Source organism: Orussus abietinus, unplaced genomic scaffold, assembly GCF_000612105.2.
Source record: "Orussus abietinus isolate OABI.00-Male unplaced genomic scaffold, Oabi_2.0 scaffold111, whole genome shotgun sequence".
NCBI lineage: Eukaryota > Metazoa > Arthropoda > Insecta > Hymenoptera > Orussidae > Orussus > Orussus abietinus.
Genome location: NW_019394269.1, coordinates 151,485 through 166,076, shown reverse-complemented (window position 1 = coordinate 166,076; position 14,592 = coordinate 151,485).

Sequence of the window (14,592 nt, the reverse complement as noted above, 5' to 3'; positions counted from 1 at the left end):
TCTTCTTATTTTCTGGCAGGCAAGTCCACCAAGGAGAAACGATTTCGAGTGAATCTGAAAGGACTTAATTTTTTCATTTCGCTTCCCCAGTTTAATATGGACGGTAGAGAAGCGGTAATGCGTTCAGGAAAGGTACGAATTGTTTTACAAGTTTAACAGATCGTATAAGAGATTTATATTTGCTTGTGATAATTGATCCAGTTTACGAGGAATGGTGAAAATTTGATTGCGATGGGAATATATACGAAGACGATTACTTCTTTTAATTTGTCTACTGCGCGCCACGTTTTTACGAAGTTGAATATATTTGTTGCTTGTGTCTTTTAATCTGTGAATTTCTTGGTCGTTGTATACTCGGATGATGTCTTTTTAAAGGCCGCAAAAGTGATTATTATCTAGGAAACGTTCTCGTAATATTATATAATTTTTCTTTTTCCGACACTTTTAGAGAACGTAAGGGCGTATGGCGACTGCAGACGCGAAGAGGCAAAAGTTTCAACCTTGCGATGCCACTGTGAAATTTAAATTAAGTGCTAACGAAATTACCCCTCGTAGGAAAGAGCCATAGAAAAGGCAATGATAATTCCTATTTTATTCGAGGTAGTAAAAGAGACGGTGTAATATTATCGCATTAAGCAAAATCCAAGAGAAACCGCTTGTTTTCTGCGGCTTCATCATTCTTTTATATCTACCCTGATACGATCATACGATTAAATCAATAATCATCATCGATACTCTTGGATCAATCACCCGTGGGCAACTTTTAATACCACATCACAAATTTATAAAAAATTATACCTCTTCGTAATGGTAGATTTAATCATTAGCGTAATCAGATGGCAGCTACACCGCTCAAATGCTAATTAAATTGCTATTACTTTTAACGAGACCGAGTCTCAATGAATTTTACATTACTGGGTTGTTTTGCTTTTACTTTTACTTCATAGCTTTTAGTATGTCCTTTTTAGTTGCGGAATTTTATTGAATATGCAGATTAGTTATATTAGCCACAGTATTTGGGATTTATATCGGTGGTTGGAAAAATACGACAGGTCAAAATGCAGTCGAGGGTTGATCTTGTAGCTTTGAAAAGGGAGCTCACGCGTTTCCAGCAAAGCCTTGGAAAAATCAGATGCAACGAGGGATATTAGTTCGTTTAAGTTATCGCTTTTGAAGACAGTGAGGTACGGGGCGGGCTCCCAACTTTATTCTATCTTCGAAATTAGTTCAGCCGTCTTGGCACGTCTTTGTCGGGCTGTTGGTGATAAAGTTTAGTATGCTAATTTGCAGAACAGCTGCGCGACTCTCTCATCCCTTAGCCTCGTCGGTTTCCTCGCAGATTCCTACGCGGTATGGGGCGAGATACCAAAATTATTGAATTTAAATTGCTGTAATTAAAATGTCTCATGCTCCAGTCGGAATTTCGAAATTCGGGCGATTCGACTAACGAACCGAACAAGTCACCGGAAATTCACGGGTGATATATGGTGTTCTTAAGGTGATATGAAAGAGTCAGCCTATATATATGAGAAGTCAAATCATCGGTGAAAGTATAGAAAAGCTCCAAGTGCGAGCTTGAGTAAGGAAAAAGTGTATTTTCATTTTTACCTTAAAATTTGAATTTTATTTTCACCTTTACAATTTATATTTTCGTAAGTACATCCTCTAAGACCTTTAATTTAATGCTTGTAATTTCATACTTGTGCTCATTTATAAGGAAAATGTTTCAACGTTAACGATCTGTTTTGCCAGGTCAAATGTTGCTAATCGGTGCCTCTTGAATGTGCTCATAACCCCGCGATGCGGTGCGGAACGTTCAATAATTTAAATAAAGATCAACGAGGATGCGAGGATGCAACATTATATGAGGGTTGCCGTGAAAATTATTAATAAGTACTCTAGGGACAATACGTCCAGGAACAAGTGGGATTAAATTCTTAGGACATTCATAGAAAAATAGGTCAAGTCTTCCTAGTCAAGAAAAGTGGAAAAATATTGCAAATTTCATTACCAATTTCCTGATTTGACTTTCTGCTCTTACTGGGTTATAAAGAACGCATATGTTATATATGTAATATGTATATGCATGCATTCGTGTGTAATATATAATACGTATATGTTACATCCCTAATGGCAGAAAATATNTGTGTCGTTGAGATTTTCAACAAATATTTTATATATCTTCAAATGAAATCTATGGGGCATCATAAAAACTCTGTCGCTTGAGATATGTAGCAAAGATTGGAAAAAATATTTAGAAAATATTCTCTGCTCCTAGGGATATGTTCGGGTAACTACCGTGCACTAGACTAAATTGTTTTTATAATAGGAACTAGATGAATAAATAAAATTACTAGGTTCTGGCAAGGTTTAAAAAGGCTTTAGTTATTCAAAAGATGGATACAGAAGGTTGAAATTAATTCCCTAGTTTAATCGGTATGGGAATAACGAAATAGTTAAGATAAAATGACGTAAATTAGAATACGATTGAGATACTTCAGGGTATAAAATAGATTTACCGGAACGCGGTTATAGACTTGATTGAACAAAGCTCAGCTTGACGGTGTCGTATCGGCCTTTGTGAGAACGTAGTAATTTAGTTAACCTACAGTACCTTTGATAGGTGCTATGTTTTTACAGTACGAGCTGTACATTTCCCGGTAGCTGAGAGTAGGTTGATATTATGAAGACGTCAGCTTAACAATTTCTTACAATAAGCTCGGCCAGTGCCGAGATCTCCCGGGGTGAGACTGGATTCCTTAAAGCTTCCCTCGGACAATGAAGTAGGGAAGGAAGAGAAATACGCTTCTGACGTGGAAAAGAACTTTGTAACTTTTAGATTTAGGATTGAAGATTGGAACTTGGTGATGTTTCAAGTTAGCCAAGTAAGTGGCTAACGGATTTACGATTGTTATTACCGTGGGAGTTGAACGAGGGCGAATTGCGAACACGCTTTGTCTCAAGATCGTAATTGCCATGATTCTTGTACGTCCCAATGCGTTCAACATAGTTGAATAGTAAACATTCGACGTAGGTTCGACATAATTCAACTTTACAAACGTTCAACATAGTTGAACTTTTCTCGTAAAAATATGATTGAAAAGCGCGAATCTGTAATTAAGAATTAGCCATCATTTCCCCGTGCCATCGTTACTAAAATGCAATAACCTTTCCCTAGTAGCATAGAATAATTTCTAAATATTTCTTTCTAATCTTTGCTAAATATCGCAAACGACAGATTTTTTAAGATTTCTTGTAGATTTCATTCGAAGGTATCTGAAATATTTCTTGAAAATCTCAATGACATATTTAATTTCAGTAATTTAGAAACATATATAGAAATTATATTTTTTAATTTATGAACATGTAATGAAAATATATTTATTTTACTTCACGATTATTATCGGACACTTCATTTGTTATCAAAAAACACGAGAAATCTTTTTAATATTTTCGTTACGCTATTTCATTATGGGAGCGAAACGTGTGATTTTGATTTTAAATATTTCAAAAAATTCGTTTCATTAAAATTTTATTTTTTTAAAATTACTATTTGCAGCCGGACGAATTTAATCTTTTCCGATAGAGAGAGCTGTTACGTCCATCAGAATTGATCTCTAAATGAGAGAAATAATGCGGAAAAGTTTCTCTCCCAAGGGTCTGACCATAGATTTTGGTAACCACTCAAAATTGATCTTCATCTACTTCTGATCACCTCGGTGGTCCTTATCAGAAACTCGGGTGAAAATTGCTATCGAAGGTTCTCAGTGTCGCGATTTAACGATTCAATATCCTTCCATTAGACGACTACCGAAGAAAATGATTGAATTATAGAATGACGTTTTAGGTGGGATGAATAAGACAATGACCGACCCAGTTCCTTCTTTTCCTATCGAGCTTTCGGCTGTCATTAGGGACCTGCTTCTTAATTAAGTTGGCAATGGGTTGGGCCGTCCCGAAGCTCGTCACTTTTGTAAGCTTTCACCGACTCGAATCCGCGCCGATTCTTGCGTAATTGTCCCAGTAATTAGGCGGGACCAATTAAGATCAGTCGTTTGAGTTCACTTTAACGCGTCGGTCCCCATCAAGGACAGTCCATAAGTTAACACTCCATCTGTTCAGCGCGAGCGCCGCTTTTCAGCTTTCACGGAGGGATGAATAGAGCAACCCTGGCAGCCAGCCAGACAGCAAGTAACTTATTATATCTGGCATTAAATTATTATAGAGCTCGGCCGACAATGGGCACCGCCGGAGTGCATAGGAAACGATTAAACTGAATGACAGATCTGGACTGCTCCATTCGTACTCGGTCGCCCGCAATCGCCGGCCCTGCCCGGCTCCCTGTGAATTTCTCCGGCAAAGCTGATAAACTAAATATTTTCAACCGTGAATAATTCCCTTCCGTTCTACCAGCGATATTTCAGAAGGTGCCGGGTTCACATCGCGTGGATTGAAAAATATATTTTGTGCCAATAGACCCTACTAGCACAAAATATTTATCTTATATTATCAATGTATTTAACGAATATCGTACATTTCGTAAATATTTAGCAGACATAGGAAATATTTGCAAAACATTTACTTCGGAATATAATTTTTACAATATTTGTATAATATTAGCTTCATATTTTTCCGTAATATTGTTTCTGACAGAGAAACCGAAACATTTCGTTTCATTTCCATGTGTTTTTTTTTTTTTTAATATTATCTGCCGAATACATTATAAACGTTTAAAAAATATTTAAAATCAGTCACCCGTTTTGCTCCCACAATGAAATAGCACAAGGAAAATATTGCAAAACTTTTTCGTGGGTTTTAATATCAAATGGAGTGTTCGATAATAATCGAAAAGTAAAAAATGTACATATATTATATGTTTATAAATTATTCAACCTAAATATGTTATTGCGATTTTCTGCAAATATTTCAGATGTCTTCAAATGAAATCTACAAGATGTCTTAAGAAATCTGTCGCTTAAAATATTTAGCAAAGATTTCAAGAAAATGTTAGGAATCATTCCGTGCTATTAGGGATATTTCATGGAAGCTCGATAATCTAAATATTTCCCACCATGTATAATTCCTCTCCGTTTGACTAACGACTATTTGGAACGTGCTGGATTCACTTCGCGTAGAGTTACCAAAGATATATTTCGTGCCAATAGATTTCTCCTGAAAATACGAGAAATTAAATGTCTCGTGAATTCGAGGGCAGAACTTTCTGCATCACGGGGATGAAGAGACATTTTTTTAGAGAGTTTGGTCACATGAAAGTGACGCGTCGGCCTGATGGAAATGTTTACGAAGAGGACACGACACAGCAGTCGAGGATAAATGAAAAGTACCCCAACGATCACGCGAGTAGCGTGAGAACCCATGAATTCAAAGTACCCGCGAGCATACGAGCATCCTACTCGCTTTCATCTGACTCTTCCCGTTCGCTTTTTTTACCCCTTACGGTGATATGAAACAGTCAGCCTATATATATCTGAGAAGTCAAATAGTAATTCAGCAATAGCAATAGTTGGGGAAAGTATTCTCCAAATTGGGTGTACCGATTCGTTTCAAATTTCACCATATATGTTTATATGGTACTTATATACTATATATATATATTTACATACCTATATTATATTTATTTTTTATTTTAATATGAAGACCCTACACCCTAGTAGCACAAAATATTTGTCCAATATTTTCTACATATTTAACGAATATCCGTACATTTTGTAAATATTTGCGAAACGTTTACTTTAGAATATTATCTCTATAATATTTATATAATATTACCTCCATGTGTTTTCGTAATATTTTTCTACCAGATATAAGAAACATTTCGTTTCATTTTAATAAATAGTCGTGAAGTAAAAAATGTATTCTTATTATGTTCATAGGTTAAAAAATATAATTTCTCTGTATGTGTATAAATGATTAAAACTAAATATATAATTGAGATTTTCAACAAATATTTCAAATATCTTCGAATGAAATCTGCAAGAAATCTTAAAAAATCTGTCGCTTGAGATACCGAGCAAAGATTACAAAGAAATATTTAGAAGTTATTCTACGCTACTAGGGTAGTAGGTCATGAAACTCACGAAATCTCTTTTTTCGTCAAAAATTTATTTACTTATCATGGACTAGAACCAATATGGCGTGGTCCGTGCACGTTTCCGATGTTTTACGCTTCTTGGAAGTTTATAATCGCAAATGAAGAGTTTCAGAACCTAGCTCGAACAATTTAGAATACCGTAGAAATGTAATATTACAGAGTCAGATAGGAAAATTTGGAAAATACTTTCACCACCGATTGCAAGAGAATGCTGGCTTGTCTCGGGGCTAACAAGTGTCTTTACAGCATAAATTTAGTTGCAGTTAAACGTCACAGATGGCGCCGTTGGTCTTAAACAGTCGTTAGAATGATGAATTCCCGAGATTTCGACAGTTTTACATCGATCTCTTCTTCATTACTTTACCGAAATGACGTATGGAATTCTTCATTTCGTTTAATTATCAACGTAGACTGGAGAAGACATCAACATGAATATAAATGTCGGTAACGTGACGCGCCAGCGTATGTTCCCACTTAAGTATTCATACTAGCATTACCATCAAAAAGGGTATAAATGAATTTTATTTTTCGACCTCGATTAAATTCCTCAGCACCTTTCCTATCATCTTAAATACCGTCTCGCGTTTCAGTCTACATAAAACAATCGCCAAGTAATTCATACTCATTGAAACAAGTTCAGCGACCATTCGAGCCAAACGTTCCGTTTTTCACCCTCGAAAGTAATTTCCTTAATTGCATCTTCACCTCTTGATTTCGTCGGCGATAGCGATTCCACAGTAAGGTTTAATCATTTCTTTTTTCGCTCGAATTTACCAAGACCACCCGCAAAACCCATTGAATTTGTTCACGGGGTACAAAATACGCGCCATCGGAAATAGTCTGCCAGCTCGGTGAAATGTGCTAATTTGATGGAGAATCACCGAGTATTTTAATGTAACAATAATCGAGTCCACCCGGCCGTGTCGGCGATGGTACCCGTAGTCGGAAACACATTTCGGAATTTGTCGAAATCATATGTAAAATGGCGGCGTTAACGGCGAACCGTATGTACGCAGGGCGAACTGTGCGAGTAGTTGCGGTATTTATACAAAAATTTAATGAGCTTATATTATAAACATACAACGGCAGGTCCGCTGGTGACGTAGCCAATATTAGTACCAGCCTGGGGATTGGTTTAATCACTGGTGCTAATATTGCCGGTAAGCTCGTGTCACTCCTCCCGACTCCCACCGTGACCACAATCAATGAGAGTACATATTTAAAACGGGAAACGAGTAACGACGTTGATGGATACTTGCATCGTTCTGGTCCAGTCTGGACGGGGGGATATCCACCTGGAAATCCGTCAAAACGATTTCCTTCTTTCAGAACCGATTGCTCTTGATTTCATACGATGAACGACAATGCGATTCGGTAATAACTCTAGTAGCAAAAAGTATTTCTCCTATATTTTCTGTATATTCAACGAATATCGTACATTTTGTAAATATTTAGCAGAGATTTGAAATTAAATTTGTCAGCGCCTTTCATATCATCTTATTATCCCCACGAATCCACATCTGGTTGTCTGATGATTTCCACGCATCGTTGGATTTGTCGAGGTTTACATTTTTTTCCCCAAGTTTTTCATATGGATGGTTGATTTATCTTTTACCTGGGAATGGTAAGGAAGTGTTTTGAGTCTTTCTTGGGCATCCGATATGCGTGAGTTTTCGAGGGAACTTACTTTGATCGGTAAACTAGGGTGCCATTTTGAGTTCACGATGGTAAGTTGTCGCAAATCGATAACGCAGGGGTTGGAAGCAAGGGATGGTCTCTACCGGGGTGCAGAAAGCTCGGATGATAAAGGTAAAGAAAATTTTGGTGTTTGATTTTACCGTTTGCAAACCAGCCCTCTTACCACCAACTCGGAAAGCTGTCAAACTATTTAGATCTCTTCCGTTGGTAACATTATTTTTCACCCCTCCGAGTTTACTGCTCCGAGTTTGTACGTCTTTTTCTCGCAAAATCGACAGAGTTCGTATGACGTCGACGGTAAGCTGCATAATTGTTTAATTTGTTTGGCAAACAATATAACCACAAAAGAAATTCTATACGACTACAATTTGTTTCTAAATTTTTTTAAACTCATTCTTACCTAAAGCATAGGTCAAATGTAAATTGTTCCAGCTACCCTTTCATTCCAAGATAAGCTAACGAGCGTAGATAATGCACCAACATCCGCAGTATACAAGAGTTTGCAATTACCCGTTGCTGTCATTTTATCTTAAAATGTCGCGCACCAACAGATTATAGATCTCTTGCTTTTTATCCGTCGTTCATTAATGCCCCTTTTAAACAATGACTGATCTTATCTTGGAATTCGATGGTACTTTAGCCAGATTTACAATTCTTCAAGATTCTTATCCATTTGAGAATTGTTTAATCAAAATTTGAGAAATGAGAAAAACATTTAAGAATTGTGTAATCAAAATTTGAGAATTGAGAAAAACATTTAAGAATTGTGTAATCAAAATTGGAGAATTGAGAAAATCATTTAAGAATTGTGTTATCAAAGTTTGAGAATTGAGAAAAACATTTAAGAATTGTGTAATCAAAATTTGAGAATTGAAAAAAACATTTAAGAATTGTGTAATCAAAATTTGAGAATTGAGAAAAAGAATTAAGAAAAATATTTAAGAATTGTGTAATCAAAATATCTCTCTTACTCCACCCCTCTTGAACAAGAGTTAAGATTTGACCGCCTCGGCCTTAAAGCCCTAATGAAAAAGTTCTAATACGACTTAATGCGTTTAAAAAAGAGAACAAGGCGTGGCCGAAGAGTGCTTAACAATGTAAGGGAACAAATGCCTCGACCAATTTTTCCGTAGTTTCCGTAAATTTTGCAGAAAATACGGTGGTTCCGAGCGCGCGTTCGAAACTGTGTTAGGAGTTTCACAAAATCTGGGTTACAGGAGGAAGGGAAGAAAGTTTCGCCATCGATCTCTCGAAGTGGAGAATTTCTTTTGTGAGGCCACGCATTTGCATGGAAATGGTGTCCGGTTCTCTTTTTTTCCCTTTTTTTATTTTATCAATGCCTTTAGGTATGCCCGCAAAAAGAGGAAAACGGCGCAGTTTGCGGCAGCGCGTTGCTTTGTCGGGGCACGAAAAAAGGGTTTCATCGGCAAAAGGAATTCGACCCGTTAAACGGGTAATTATCTTTTTTTCCCGTAACGAGACGCTCTTGAATATATTAAATGGGGGCGAGGCGTCCATTCTCGGACCCATTTTCCCGAGCATTTCATTGCTACCGAGTGAAATTGTTGCATATCTTGCCGGCTTTTATTCTTTCAAGGTTCACTTTTTGCGTATTAACATTGCAAACGCGGCCCGCGGCCAGGGCGGGCTTTTCGTTTGAAGTTAAATCGAAGGACATTTGAATGGAAGGGACGATGATATAAATGCAGATTTCTTGTATGCTAGCCAGACCCTACGTGAATCCATCCTGGATGCGCCACCGAGACCGTTGACTTTATCGGGCAAAAGTTTAATTCGATGGAACTTCATTCATCTTGAGTATCAAACTGCGGGGGCGCATAAATTAACTACGTCGATGCTTTTCCGTCCGAGTTATGAGAGATGATTTCGAGCCGAAGGGAGTCTCCTTTTGGGAACTAACTTTCGGGGTAAACATTGTCTCGAGGAACTTCACTCTACTTGTCTTACAAATTTCTCTCCAATGCGAGTCAAGGCTCCGTGAACTCTGCCCTGGGTACTTATAAGAATCATTTACTATCCAAAAGAAAGTATTACATTTAACTTAAAACGTTGAAATAATTTTCTTGAAGAGATTGTATGTATATGTTATAAGTAGAATAACGATTGTTCCTCTGGTTGGAGCCAACACGTAGTGCCCAGCTAAATGTATTACAAATTGGCGGAGCGAGACTGCGCGCCGTACCGTTGCAGTGTATACTCTCCTTTAATCGAGATCATTGCTTCTAGGGGAAATATCCCTTTTTCTTTCTTTTCCTTGAGCAAACCGCCAGTGAAGTTAATGAATTAGAACAATTACTTCATTCCACGGGCTTCCTCGGTCCGCCTCTTCCGCCGGCTCCATTCGAGAGGCCATTATGGCGGTGTAGTACAGAACTACTCGAAAATCCGAAAATGGCCGGGTAAAACGAAAGAGCGAATCCCACACGGAGGTCTTGTCTTAAATCCGGACCTTAATGTCTCAAGCAACTCTCTGCTCCTTCCATATAAATAAATTACATTGCCAGCGCTTTCCTATAATTCTCTTTTTATCGACTTCTCTCATCCGTCGAAATACCTCCAACGAAACGTTACTTCGATAACGTCCACCAGTCTTACTTAATAATCATTATCCATTTACGTATCGGTTCTACTCGTCAATTCATCATTTCCATTGTAACTCCAAATATAATTTATCTGAATATTATAACATTTTAACGTTTGTATTTATTTACGTCCTTCTGGAACATATTTATCATTATTTATTAGTCCATTTTGTATGTGCACAATAGACTGTAAAATATATATCATGTACACCGATATTGAGGTGATGTCTATAGAGACCTTAAGGTGAAGTGAAAAACGTTGAGGAACTTGATCGACGTCGGTAAAGATGATTCTTTTTAAATATCTACGTTGAAGCCGTTTCTCCTTATATTGACAACTGAGTCAAATTGTATTGGGTATTGTACTAAATGGCATATTCTATCTGTCGTTTTCGTATAATAATTATGAAGAAATCGAAGTAAAACTCCAAAAATTCCTTGGATTCATGATTTCTGAGGCCTTAGTTGATTGCAAACGGACACCTTGCGCCATCTATGAGTTCCGGGTCAACTAAATTTTCACTCCGAAACCTCGTATTACCATAGTTTTAGCATAGCAGCGCATAAGACACTTTTTTGCCATTATCCCGTTCAAATATGAGTTGGTCCAAATGAAAAGACAAGTGCCGGTCCCATGGGACCACGGTGGCATCGGAAGATTAAATGGATATCTCAATTCACTGTTTCTAACTAAACGCTGTCAACTGGTTTCATCAACGTTATTAGATACTTAAAATGGAGATTAAGCCGAAAGTTCTGCAAAACAAATTCATGGTCCAAATGAAAAGACAAGTGCCGGTCCCAAGGGACCACCGTGGCATCGAAAGATTAAATGGACATCTCAATTCACTGTTTCAAACTGAACGCTGTCAACTGATTTCATCAACGTTATTAGATACTCAAAATGGAGATTAAGTCGACAGTGCTGCAAAACAAATTTATGATGGCCACTGGTGAACAGCAAGGTCCAAATGAAAAGACAAGTGCCGGTCCCATGGGACCACGGTGGCATCGGAAGATTAAATGGATATCTCAATTCACTGTTTCTAACTAAACGCTGTCAACTGATTTCATCAACGTTATTAGATACTCAAAATGGAGATTAAGCCGAAAGTGCCGCTATTAAGATAGGGTAAACTATCCGCCTCGGCTGAGAAGCAATCGCCTTGATTTGAAGGGAAGGGATCGTCAAACGAGCGGACTCGTCGCCGGCGATTTCGCTCGGAAATGCAAGAAGGAACAGAAGCAGCCGGCGAAAGAGAGTCTGCGAAAATATTTGAACGAAATCTCTTTCATCTTACGGCGGAGTTACGTAATAATTGTGTACCGAGTTTAGAGGGGAATCGGTTAACCTTGCCCGAAGGTATTACCTCCTTTCGTCCCTGCCTCGTCTCAGCGGCGGTGCTTGCTTTCATTACCCTTTCCTCTCTGTGTACTCGTAATTACTGCACGAACAACGAAGTTTAACGTCACGGTAGACGTATAACATTATCTTCTTTTGCTCCTTATTATGCGAGCCATAAACGCGTATAGATAACGATAATGCGCGCTGATGAGGAAACTTGAGATCGATGGTTATCAATAGGGAGAGAAGGGAGGAGAGCTTAGCCGATATTTTTTACCCCGGGAAGTTTATCTTGCAAATGATTGCGCATCTTCGAACCCGCCTTCGAATTTAGCACCGTTCAAATTGATAGGGGTTCGGGCTTATCAAATTTCAAATTGAGTGGCGGACCTTCTTGCGTTTAGTTAATGACGCCGCTGGGAATCATTTCCATTCGCGGTCATTTACGTAGGAAACTTTCGAAAGTTCTCGCAGTATTCTGCAATGTTTTTCTTTTTCTACACGGTGCGATGATTTACGACGTCGAAGCGTTTCTAATATGACGGGAGGGTCGTAAATGAGAGTATCGAGAGATTTTTAATAAATAAAAATCCTAAGGAAATATCTAAGTATCATTAGTTTAATGCCATTAGTAAGTTTGTAGAAAGGAGTGAAAATAAATACAACGCGTGTGTCTCTAAACTTGGCAGGCGTGACCGAACTTATCTTAAGCGAAGTGTCCTTCCAATTCAGGAAACGTTTCCGCGAGCATAATTAATCCTTTAATTCAGGAAATCTTTCCGGACCTATTTTCACGTGACCTTTTCACTTATGCGATGAATAAGGTACACCCTTGAACTTCGGCGAATCTATTTCAAAAATATCTTCTCTTAAAGTTGCAGCATCGATTCGAAGTTAAGCGAAGGTTAACACGTGTCTGACTGTTTGGATCGTTTAAAAGAATAAAATAGTGGAAAAGAACGAAAGAGAGAAGTATCATGTGACCGGACAAGTCGGTGTACCCATAATAACATAAATCTCAATTTATCAAGCTACTGTATTTTTGCTGGGTATTAAATCTCAAGCCTATCGGCTTATTGATAACAAAATGTAATTAATGAAAAAACTGTTAATTGGTCATGGATATTGGTTGTATATGGTAATAACTGCGCAATTTTTTGAAATAATGCTAGTCGTGTATGTATTAAATTTCTTTAACAGTTTGCCGTTTTATGCACGTAAGTTAACTGAATATTTTTATTTATTTCCAGTATGCTACTAAAATACCTTACTTTACACGTACAGAAACAAATAATTACACACATATAATGAACATACAAATAATACTAAGCAGGTACTACGTTAAAAATTAATTACTGAGATAGGAGGTAAGATAGCAAAAAATGTAGGGTATAATACGTTTGAAAAAAATCTCTGTACGTTTATATACTTAACCCGGCATGCAAAAAGCTAAAAAGTGACATTACGCTTAAAGCGGGGATGACGTACCCTAATAAAAGTAACTAACAGGAAGTAGTATGTATTACTTTAATTAAATTTTAGAATTTCTTTACGGCACTAGAATGTTGCTCATTATTTTCGCGAACTAAATGGCGCGAAGAAAGTAACGAAGTTCCAACAAAAATTGGCAGAGTGATAATACAAGTCGCCCCTGAACCTCTCGAGGTTAACGAATTTTTTACACCCCTTCGAAACGGAGCTTCGTTTCGTTTTAGCCCGCGATGGGGTTTCGTTGCCGGAAATGTTCCTCCCGAAAAACTTCTTGGCAATGAGTGGAAACTCGTTTTAAAGCCATGAAGGTGAAGGTTTCCGAAAAAGTCTCTGAAGAAAAGCTCGTTGAGGATTTCATTCCACTCCGGATGTTCACCTAGGAGAAAGAACAAGTGTCCCAACAAATTTAAACCGAAAGAGATCACCTATCTATTTAAAATTCATACATTAAATTTCTAAAACTTAATTTCTAAAATTAGAATCTAGTGGGTAGATGATAGTGCAATTACTAAATTGCTCGCAAAAGGGAAACATTTATATATATACGTGAAACTTTTAAACGAAAGCAGGAGAGATTTTCAAAATGTTAATTCAATCAATCCCCTATTCTTTGCATGAATTTCTGCGTAATTGAAACTTTACAACATTAATTAATAATTAATACGTGCACCTTTAAGACGGAACTTTTAAAACGGACTATAAAGGTATAGATTATCCGGCAAAATTATTTACGGATCATTACAAAGTTTAATAAAATGTTGATTAAATACCACCATCAATCAAGTTCATTACAAAGTTTAACAAAATGTTCATTAAATATCACCATCAATCAAGTTCATTACAAAGTTTAACCAAATGTTAATTAAATACCACCTCGTCGCTGCGACAGACATTGAGCAGCATGTAACAAGAGTCAGTAGGTTTCGGTTACAATCCTATCACACCGAGAACAACAACGCGTGGCAATCCCTAGAGAAAGGGGGCCAGGAGATTAAGGCGAGTAATTTCTTTCTTATCTCGAAGATTACAATTCGAATCTTACTAAGGCGCTCGCCGGTTGACAAATTTCCCGAAAGTCTCGGCGGCGAATTCGCATCCCGCGACTCGTCGGCAGTAAGCGACAAGCGTCTTAAAGCCTTAAAGGCGAAGATTTCTGGAGAAGCAGAAAGTCGGAGGTGGGTGGCGGGGGCGCCTCCCCTCGCGCCCCACGCGCGTGCACGCTACCCTCTCTGGAGAGTAACACGCCGAGTGTTCTGCGCCAAATCCGCCCGGCTTGTCCGGTGGCGACGCAGGTGCGCCGGGGCGCAGGCGTCGCCCCAAAAACATCCCCTCGGAGTCATTTC